This window comes from Gossypium hirsutum, chromosome D02 (assembly GCF_007990345.1).
Source record: "Gossypium hirsutum isolate 1008001.06 chromosome D02, Gossypium_hirsutum_v2.1, whole genome shotgun sequence".
Taxonomy (NCBI): Eukaryota; Viridiplantae; Streptophyta; class Magnoliopsida; order Malvales; family Malvaceae; genus Gossypium; species Gossypium hirsutum.
In genome coordinates, this window is record NC_053438.1 from 36378439 (window position 1) to 36389759 (window position 11321).

The following is an 11321-nucleotide window of genomic DNA, read 5'->3' on the forward strand; positions in this document are numbered from 1 at the left end:
TCATGGTTTTGTTTTTGCAAATCAAGAGTCTCCCTACAGTTTTCCAGTTTTCTACAGTCTCAGTTTACTCTAACTAAAGAGTTTCAGTACAGTCCTACTATCTATAGTAGTCTCTTAGTGAATTTTAGTTCAAGCAGTCTACAGTATAAAGAAACTTACAGATTCGGCGTTGGAGACTCGGTGTGCCACACTTGTAAACCTTCGAAAGCACTTTAAGAACAAACTTTTTTCAAAAATTCCAAGTATTTTCAAAACCCATTCCATATTTGAGTTTTTGTAACTTGGCTCTGATACCACTAAATGTAACACCCCAAACTCGGCCTAGATGTTATGGTCTGGCGTATCACATTGAAGTGTCTTCAAAATATTGGACTCGTTGGTAAAAAATTTGTTTTCAAGTTTAAAATTAACTCATTTATTATTAAATAAAGAAAAACATTTGTCTTGTTATCAGATTTCATTTTAATAAGTTAGTTCTAAATCGTGGAAGCTTTTTAAATCGGAATCGCCTAGGTTTTGAGGATTACGCTGCAAAGTTGAAAGGAGAAGCGGGTGAGTTTAACCGAAACTCCAGTGTGTAATCTCCTATCAGTCAATCAATATACGACAAGTAGTAACAGTCTGGGCCTGAGTCCTAAGCAGTATCAGTGTGGGCCTTAGCCCAATACAGTAGCAGTGTAGCCTAATATAGTAGCAATGTGGGCCTTAGCCCATACAGTAACAGTATAGTGCAGTAATACAACCCATCCAAATCCAACCAACACACCACTCCGTATCACCAGCACACCATGTGGGGATAAAATCGCCCATCCAGCCAAGACAATAATATCGCAGCAAAGCTGCTAGTAATAGAATCGCAGCGAAGCTGCAAGTAACAGTATATGTGGCAAAGCCAACAGTAACATATAGTTCCACCATATCAGTATCTAAACCCATGCAGTATGTCATGCCATAATCATACGTGAATGCAGAACGTCATACTCAGTAACAGTCATATATATATCATAGAACCAATCAGCCATACATATCATAAGGCTATAACGGTTATTTCATCTCCTAGGGTTATATCTGCCATTTTACCCTATGGGGTTTTTCAATCATTTTACCTTTCGGGGGTATTTCGGTTATTTTACCCTTGTAGGGTATTTTGGTCATTTGCCCCCGAATCACAAATTGGGATTACCACTCGAGCGATCACATACTCGTGTGGTCTCAAACGCTGTGTTTACTTCTTTTTGGCTTTTTGTCGATCTATTGGTTGCAGTGGGTGATTACACACCTGTTTACGTGAAGAGCGCAAATCTCCACGAACGCCCACTAGAATCAAATATGACCAAAGTTAGTTCATTACGGCTAGGGTAAAACACCCTCTTAAAAGCACTTAATCCAAAACACCCTCCTTACTTGACTGAATGCTAATGCCAAATATTGACTATTTCAAATAACTTGCAAACCACCACTCCTCGAAGGAATCCCTAAGATCGCAACAAGTAACACCATATGAGGAAGAAAACAACCAAGGCAATCAAGGATAAGGAACAAGAGTATTCGGTTTTGAAAAGAAAAGAAGAGAACAAATATACTCAAGTAAGAAGTATAACCATTTACCGAAAGTCAGAAACCTATAGCACAGGACGGCAAGAAGCAGCAGAGAAGATCAACATAGAGAACGATACAATGAATGGGTAATATTCGGCTAGAAGATAAGAAAGGAGAAAACCTGACATGGACAAACCGATGAAAACAAAGAGATTATTTAGCCAAAGAAGAAAAAGAGAAGAGAATAAAGGTTCGGCTAGTAGAAAAGAGAAAGGGAGGATTCGCAAAGAGGGAAAAAGAGAGGAAAAGAGCAAAATAGAAAAGTGAACAAAACCCGAGAGGTACTTCCAAAAACTAGGAAAAAATCGGCACCAAAAGCTAATAGGAGAACACAAAACTGACCCCAAAATTGAAATCTTCAGTACCTAATGCCACCCCAATAAGTTCTTCTAAATGCCGAAAATGACAAACTTTCCCCTAGCCAAATTCTCAAGGGTTGAATTACCCCAAATGGCACACACTCCCCTCCTCATCCAACTCATTGATTTTCTCCTAAAAACTCTCCCCTTATCCCTCATTGATTTTCTCCACCACTTCCTCCTCAACTCCCCAACCACTCCTTTCAAAATCCATTCAAAATCTCCACAACTGTGTTTCAGTCCAACACCACTACCTACACAGCTCAAGCAGCAAAATAATTACTTCCTTGCACAACCCAAGATTTGAACCTTAGACCTCAAGATACCTCACATGCCACCTACCACTGCACCAATAGGCTCTTTGTGTCATAAAACAAGTACTAATATAAATAAGGCCTAAGTGCCAGTGTCCATATTCATTTAAGAGAAAAACTAAAAATCCTGCAAAAGCCAAGACTTGAACCCAGGCTTCTCAAACACTCCCATACACACCCAAATCACATAGCCATTAAAGCAAACAAGCATTTGTATCAAATCATGCAAAAATTAAATACTTAGATTTTTGGGGCTTTACATGCCATATAACCAAAATCACAAACTTATAAATACCAAACCATAACTGGATAGTGTGATGAATCTTTGACGAATTCCAACTTGAGCAAGCCTCTGAAACTCTATAAACATAGGAAAGAAAATAAAGTAAGCTATAAGGCTTAAGTAAGCTCGTATGAAAATAAACTCATGTTATTAACTAACCGCATTTAAAAAAATTATTCAAAATATGTTATAATTCATATGATTGGACCATTCTATTTTCAAATTCATGCACATAGTTAATCCAGATTTTCATGAGTTTATTCATTCAAACACATATAGTTTAAATACTTCTTATCATTTCATTCACATTTTCATATGCATAAACAATTATATATATACTTTATTTAATTCAATATTCATCACCTTTTCTTTAGCCAAGTGAATTATCATCAAATAACAATATTTTGCACATTATGTGCCATATGTATATTTAGTTAACACAACTATAACTCATATCTCACATATCATTCAATTCATACCTCATTATATCCAAATAAACACATTTTGGTATGAATCATACTTATACATAAATCTTTCTCATTTCATATACATGATACACTAAGAACTTACCAAATTACCTTCATTTGATTCTCATTTAGGTTTTATATGTATCTGTATCACTTAATTCGATGTACTTTTCATTCTAGTCTTGACTTTGCCCATTGAACCATTCAGAATCGTTAAGGATACTCAGAAATCATAATAGCTCGTACAATGGCATATCCCAGATATGGTCTTACATGTTATCACATATTGATGCATTGTCCTACACAGGGTCTTATACGAAATCATATAACGATGCCAATGTCCCAGACATGGTCTTATACGTAATCACAGTACAATGCCAATGTCCCAGACATGGTCTTACATGTTATCTCATCTTGGTAACCTTAATGTTATAACATTTGTATCTTATTCTATTCCTAAGGTTCATACGAGACTTTTGGACATCGTAACTCTGTCAATTTCGGCTCGTATTCATGACCATTCATCATTCAATTCAATTCAATAATAATTAAGCATTTATAACAAATTTAAATACGTTATTAGCATACGAACTTACCTCGTTTGTTGTAACAACGAATTAGGTCGACTAATATGATACTTTGTTTCCCCCGTTCTAGATCTGAATCTCATCTTTTTCTCAATCTATATAATAACAAAATTTGCTTATTTAATCATTAATTCATTCAATTTAACACAATTTACACATTTTGGCAAAATTACACTTTTAACCACATAATTTTAATATTTCACAATTTAATCCCTAATTTTCATTTTCATCAAAATTAATTTATAAAATATGAAAATCTAACACCAATATTTATATTTCACCATAAATCAAAGAAAACATAAGCTCATCAATGACAACTATATTCTGCGTAAATATCACAAGCATCATTGTGTTCAAGGTTGCACGAGCCTTGAACGTCATGCTTCATTTGTTAATTCAACAAGGACAAAAACCATCAATTGCTCATTGGCCAATGACCATAATGCCCCTGTAGGGTAAAATGACCGTAATACCCTCGAGGTCAAATGATTGAATTGTCTCTGGTTAAATGACTAATTTGTCTGTGATTTGAATGACTGATTCTGAGCATGGCATTCTGCATACACGACATACTACATGGGGTTGGGATACTGTTATGGAGGAAGTACGGTACTGGTGGCTCTACCACAATCACTGTCACTGGTGGCTTGGCACATATACTATACTGGCAACTTTACTGCGGTACTGCTGCTGGCAGCTTTGCTGCGATGCTACTGATGGCTTGTGTCGGTCATATTACTGTTACTGATGGCTTTGTGCCGATCATATTACCGTTACTGATGGTTTTGTGCCGATCATATTACCGTTATTGATGGCTTTGTGCCAATCATATTACCGTTACTGATGGCTTTGTGCCGATCATATTACCATTATTGATGGCTTTGTGCCAAACATATTACTGTACTTATGGCTTGTAACCATTCTGTTTGTAGCTTATAGCTATCTTGTTTACGGCTCTTAGCCATTCTAACTACTGGCAGCTCTACTGCATTATTACTACTGGCAGCTATGCTGCGATATTGGTGTGAGGGCTGGGTGGGTCGACTCTGTCCCCACATGGTGTGTTGGGTTGGTACGGGTGATGTGTTGGCTGGATTGGAATGGGTTTGCATACTTGCACCATACTGATACTGTATAGGGCTTAGGCCCACACTATTTTTCTATTGGGCTAAGGCCCACACTGTACTGTTATTGTTAAAGGGCTCTGGCCTAAACTGATTTTGTTTCTTTAATAAGGGCATTACATACTGAGTTTTCGTAAACTCACCCCATTTTTAACCTTTCAGGTAATCCCAGCATTAGACGGTTCAGAGCTACGAGAGACTCGGAGAGGGCCACACAACGGTACTTGTTTTATTCTGTTTTGCTCATTTACTTAAGCAATTTGATTTTGATTTGAGTTGTAATAAGGCCTCTATCATTTTTGGATTTTAAATTTGGGATTTTATATGATTGTGATTTATATCTGGTAGAAGTAGAACACGATTTTCCAAAACAATAACTATTTTCTAACACTACGTTTTCGCACCTCAATTTTTAAATATCACATTTTTGTAAATCATTTGCTTTAACTTAAGCTTCCGCAACAATAAGATTTTGAAGGTGATAACTTTTTAATAAACCTCGATTAAAAATAAACAAACACAAACTGAGGTTTTATATAAGTTTTAAATGGCAAGAAGTTTGAAATTTCGAGAAGGGTTTTCAATGGAAACATGTTTTTCGAAAAACACTTCAATGTGACACGCCAGATTAGGGCCTAACTTCTAGGCTGGGTTTGGGGTGTTACATTCACCATTCACTTCTCTCCTTCACTCTTCTTTTCTCTCCTTTGCCTTTCCATTTTCTTTCCTTGCCTTTTAAATTCCCCTCTTGAGAAAGAGATAGCAAGCCTCTTGGAGTAATAGCAATCAAGCATCTTGAAGGCCTTTGATCGACAGAACAAGCATAGAGGAAGAGAATCACACTAGTCTAGCTTCAAAAAGTCACCGAGATTTGTTTTCTAGTTTCCTTCTTTTAATCTTTCCAGTTTAATTTGTGATTATAAACATGAATGTTTATTGTTTTGATGCTCCTAATTTAATTAAGGTGACTTAAATCTTGTTTTTGTTAGATTGATTGCATTATGTTCACTTAAATTGTTAAAATCATGTTTGTGTTGTTATAGGCATTGGTAATTTGTTCAATTAGATAATATAGTGCATATGTTATGCTTGCATTATAATTTTAAGGTAACAAATGAATTAATTATTAACTGAATTGAAATTTTAATTAATTGAAAAAAATATCTATTGGTGCATGTTTAATATACTAAGTGTAAAAGTGGGTTCAATTAGCAATAGTATTAAACATATTCTTGCCTTGCATAACTTGTAAGATTGTTGTGATTAAATTGTTTCAGTATAGGAATATATTGTTACTTCACTCTGTGTTATACTTGCTTATGACAATTGATTAATTAATTTAACATAGGAATATGTTTGAAAGATTGATTAATTTGAGTATGTATGTGCATTAGCTAATAAAAGACCAAGTTACCATGAAATTATTCATGATAACATGAACATAGTTTTAATAATTCGAAGTTAAAGAATAAAATTAGTCTAACACACTTATGTCATATTGATTAAAACCTTTTTTAGAAATCGTGCATTGGAATTGTACTTTTATTTAGTTGATTACTTAGTTAATTTTAGTTTTTAGATCACCTCTTTCAAATTAATATATTTCCTCTACCAATTTGCTTAAATTTACATTTCATAAATACTTGCTTGAATAGTCCCTATGGGAATGATAACTCGACATACTTGTCACTTATTACTTGTTACAATTCTCTACACTTGCACGTTTTTGTCGTTTCAGGTTTTTGGCGCTGTTGTCGAGGACTGTTATTTTAGTCAATTATTTGTAAAATTAATTATATTGAAATTTGGTTCAATTTTATTTTATTTTCTTTAATATTTTTTTTATCATCCAGGTGATAATGGATCCTCTACAACTTGATCAAAGAGGAGCATTTGTTTTAATGCTTGCAATTCGATCACTGTTGCCGATGACAAAAACTGCACCATTCAACAATGTGTCATTCCTCTCTTAAATGAACACAATTTGGGTATTGTGAGACCCAAATTGAGGCTCCACAATTCAAATTGAAGCCTATGGTGTTCAAATGCTTCAAACAATAGGCCAATTTAGTGGGATGCCTACTGAGATCCGCACTTTTTCTTCAGCTATTCATGGAAGTGAGTGACTCATTTAAATTAGTTGGGTTTATTGAGGATGCCTTGACACTTAGATTATTTCATACTTCTTAAGAATAGAGCATGAGCGTGGTTGCACTCCTTACTACCTAGTTCAGTAACTACATGGAAGATTTGTGCAAATTTCTTATGAAATACTTTCCTTTATCTCTAAATGCCAAGCTTTAAAATGAATCACTTTATTCAGCAATTTGATGAAGAATCTTTATATGAGGCATAGCAGCAGTTCAAGGAGTTATTACACAGTGCCCTCATCAGGGCTTCATTATTGCATTCAAATGAAGATTTTCTATATTTGTAACACCCCGAACCCGAGGCCGTCGCCGGAGTCGAACACGAGGTGTTAATAGACTTCAACCACTTAAAAAATTTCCCAGACAAGCTGCAGTCTGCGTACTAGTCGATTAAATATCATATCTGAGTTCTGAAACTCGAAATCCAGTTCCGTAAATTTTCCCTGAAACTAGACTCATATGCCATCTACATTTTTTTCTAAATTTTTGGTCGGGCCAATTAGTACAGTTTATTAGTCAAAGTCTCCCATGTTACAGGGATCGACTACACTGACCTTTGTGCATTACGACTTGGATATCTCCCTTCACAGAGCTTCAATACTGATGCCGTTTGTTTCTATAGAAACTAGACTCAGAGAGGAATCTATACATATATGGAATGACTCCTAATTATCTCTGGTTAATTTATAATGAATTTACAAAGTCGAACAGGGAATCCAGAAACTGTTCTGGCCCTGTCTCACGAGAACCTGAATATCTCTTAACATACTGTCCATATGATAGTTTCGTTACTTTCCTATGAAAATAGATTCATCAAGGTTTGTTTACATAATTTATTCATTATTTAATTCAAATCCTACTATTTTTAGTGATTTTCCAAATCTACATCACTGCTGCTGCCAGCATCTGCCTTTAAGGTAGACTTTACCTATTTCATAGTTTCCATGATTCAACTAGCTCTTTTAGCATAAATAGCACAAATTATGATAGTGATTAACCATTCCATACCAAATGATTATAACATTATGCTCAAATATATATAAGCCATTTTCGCATGGCTATATACATTAACCAAATATTCTTCCGCCACTAGTCTATTTTATACATGCCATAAGACAATCCGAAACGTAGCAGTACCAAACAGTGGATAGTGATAGTGTGACTAGTTGCTGACGATCCCCGAGCCTGTAGCTTCGCAATGAGATCTATAAAACAGAGGAAACAGAGTAACGGAGTAAGCATTACAATGCTTAGTAAGTTTTAAGCAGTGTCAACAGATAACAATCAATTATAACATAGTTGTTCGTATTTTTATTTCACTCTTCCTTCGGGCATACCATCCCTTTACCGAATATGCACATCTCATCATATACAATAAGCAGATAAACTTTCACATAAAAGTGAGCTCATGTGACATAGATATATCGTATGATTTCACATCACCTCTCACACTGATCCGATGTCACATAATCATAGGAATAGTCTCATAGATTGCTCTCGTATGCATCACATAACTACCTTATGATTTAGTGCAAATCAAGCTCACATATAAACTTGGAGTACATACTGTTTAACCTTTCGCATTGAATATATTTATAAGAAATTCTTATTACGAAGTCTTACCCGGACATAATCCCCACACGTAGTCATCGGGTCTTTAGAGCTCGGATATAGTACAAGCACGAAGCTTAAGGACACTAATCAGTGATAATATTCTCGCATAAAGCCTGCGGGGTTTTAACCCGGATATAGTGCTGACACAAATGCCCTTCGGGACTTATCACATTTATGCACTTTCACATCCATCACGTTGGCCACTCGGCCCTGTCACATATATACACTTTCACATTCACACATCGGCCATTAGGCCTTATCACATATATACACTTTCACATTCATCACATCGGCCATTAGGCCTTATCACATATATACACTTTCACATTCATCACATCGGCTATTAGGCCTATCACCTATATACACTTTCACATTCATCACATCGGCTATTAGGCCTTATCATATATACACTTTTACATTCATCACATCGGCTATTAGGCCTTATCACACATATACACTTTCACATTCATCACATCGACCATTTGGCCTTATCACACATATACACTTTCACATTCATCACATCGGCCATTAGGCCTTATCACACATATACACTTTCACATTCATCACGTCGGCTATTAGGCCTTATCACATATATACACTTTCACATTCATCACATCGCAAGATTTAGAATTCAAGTATGGGTTTAATCAATAGCTTATGAGCAACTAAAACAAGTTTATCAAGGTTCACAACATAATCTCAAATTCAGCACAAGCTGTTTTTCCTGAGCAATAGTCACTAAATTATTTATAACTAGAGCTACAAAACTCCAAATCACTTTCCGTTAATTTTTCCTGAATATAGACTCGTATATCTCCATCCATATAATTTCCAGAATTTTAGGTTTGGCCAATCAATACCAGATTTTTCTTAAAGTTTCCCCTGTTTCACTGTTTGACTAATCTGACCACTCTTCACTAAGAATTAAATTTCTCATTTACAAAATTTAAAATGTGTTGTATTTGAGTTCATTTGAAACTAGACTCATTAAGAAGTCTAAGCATATAAATTTTATCTTATAACCATTTTTGTACAATTTATAATGATTTTCTAAAAACCGAACAGGGGATTTCGGAGTCATTCTGACACCGTCTCACACAACTTTAAATATCTCATTATCGGAAATTCCTTTGCTTACACGGTTTCTTTATAAGAAACTAGACTCATTAAGCTTTAATTTCATGTCTCATTCAGCCTCTAATTAAATCCATAAATTTATGGTGATTTTCTAAAGTCACGTTACTGCTGCTGTCCTAAGCAGACTATTTCAAATTACCCTTGAATTCCCAAGCTCAAACACTTAAGAACTTACCATTTGAGCTTAGAACATATCATGGCCACATCATATCTTATTAAATCAACTCATCATGTCCTATTATAATTGAATTTACTCAACGTTTAATCGCTTAAAACTTACCTCGGATGTGGTCGATCAATTTCGGCGGCTATTCGATGACCTTCGATTTTCCCTTGTTGGACGCCTCTCCTTTAGAGTCTTGAGCTTAAACAAATAAATTAACTCACTTAACCGCTTTGCTACATATATTGGTATCCACATTTTAATGATTTTATGACATACGAAACGACATGGTAAAATTTTCATCTTGCTACTTTATGTTCTTAGCTATTCGGCTATAACCTCATGCAATTACCATACTATCAATAATCTAATCACACATGCATATGCATACTTGGACATTCGGTAATCACCTTTGCTAATTTTAAACTCAACATCACATAAGCTCCCAAGTGATGGTCGAATGCTTCATTTGTTACCCAACTAACCATTCAACAACCTCAACCTCATTACCACCCTTTTATGCTAATTATCTAAGTCAAGATAAGATCATCACATGCCTAACTATAGCCGAATGTGCAACATTAATCTATCATCTCCATTTCATTTAACACTTAACATTTACCACATATCAATTCACCAAACTCTCCATCTATTCATGCTCTCATATTCGGTCACCCATACCCATACTAACCATATAACTAATTAATCCTAGGGTTAAACACAAGTGCAATATTGAAGCACCATGGCCGAACCTTCATGAAGTTGCTAAGACCCTCATTTCTACTCCTCACACACTCTCACATCCAAACCTTTTTATTAAACACTCAAGCTCAATCATCTTCACGCCTCATCACCACAACATCAAACACCAACCAAGAAAGACAACACCCATGGCCGAATATCATCTCCATCACATAGCAAGATTTAGACCATGGGCTAGGTAGAACTCAAACTAACAACTAAAACATGCATGCATCTCATGGAACATCATCAAACATACCTTAGCCTAGTTACATGCATGGCCGAATCTCTTCAACCTTTCTTCTTCCTTCCTCCTTCAAATTTTAGCCAAGGTGTTAAAGGATGAACACCCTTTCTCTTTTTTTTTCTTTTCTTTGTCTAGTTACGGCAAAATGGAGGGGGGGATGGATGAGACAACTTTGTTTTCATCACCCCTCCCTTTTCATTACTTAATTACTAACCCTTTTATTTATTCTTTCTAACATAACACACTAAGCCAACATGTTCCCAACATGTTTCCACCCATAGCATGGCCAGCCACTAGCTCAAATTTTGGGTAATTTGACATGCAAACCCATCATTTTCATAACATGCATTAATAGGCCACTTCACATTTGCCTAGCACATTTCTAAATTTTCTCACATAAGTCCTATTTAATAAATTCACTTACAATTAACAAAATTCAAGCATGAAATTTTCACACATGCATATATACATATAATAAGCATCAAATATGATGGCTAATTATTAGTATGACTCGGTTTTGTGGTCCCGAACCACTT

The 11321-nt window shown here is 35.4% G+C and overlaps 1 non-coding gene across 1 annotated transcript; it reads right to left on the bottom strand.

Moving 5' to 3' along the window:
* Window positions 1–7028: 7028 nt before the first annotated feature.
* LOC121214981 (small nucleolar RNA R71) lies at window positions 7029–7132 on the bottom strand. The gene has a single exon (XR_005910716.1). It is a non-coding gene; the product is annotated as a small nucleolar RNA R71 (small nucleolar RNA).
* Between the last annotated feature and the right edge of the window lie 4189 nt (window positions 7133–11321).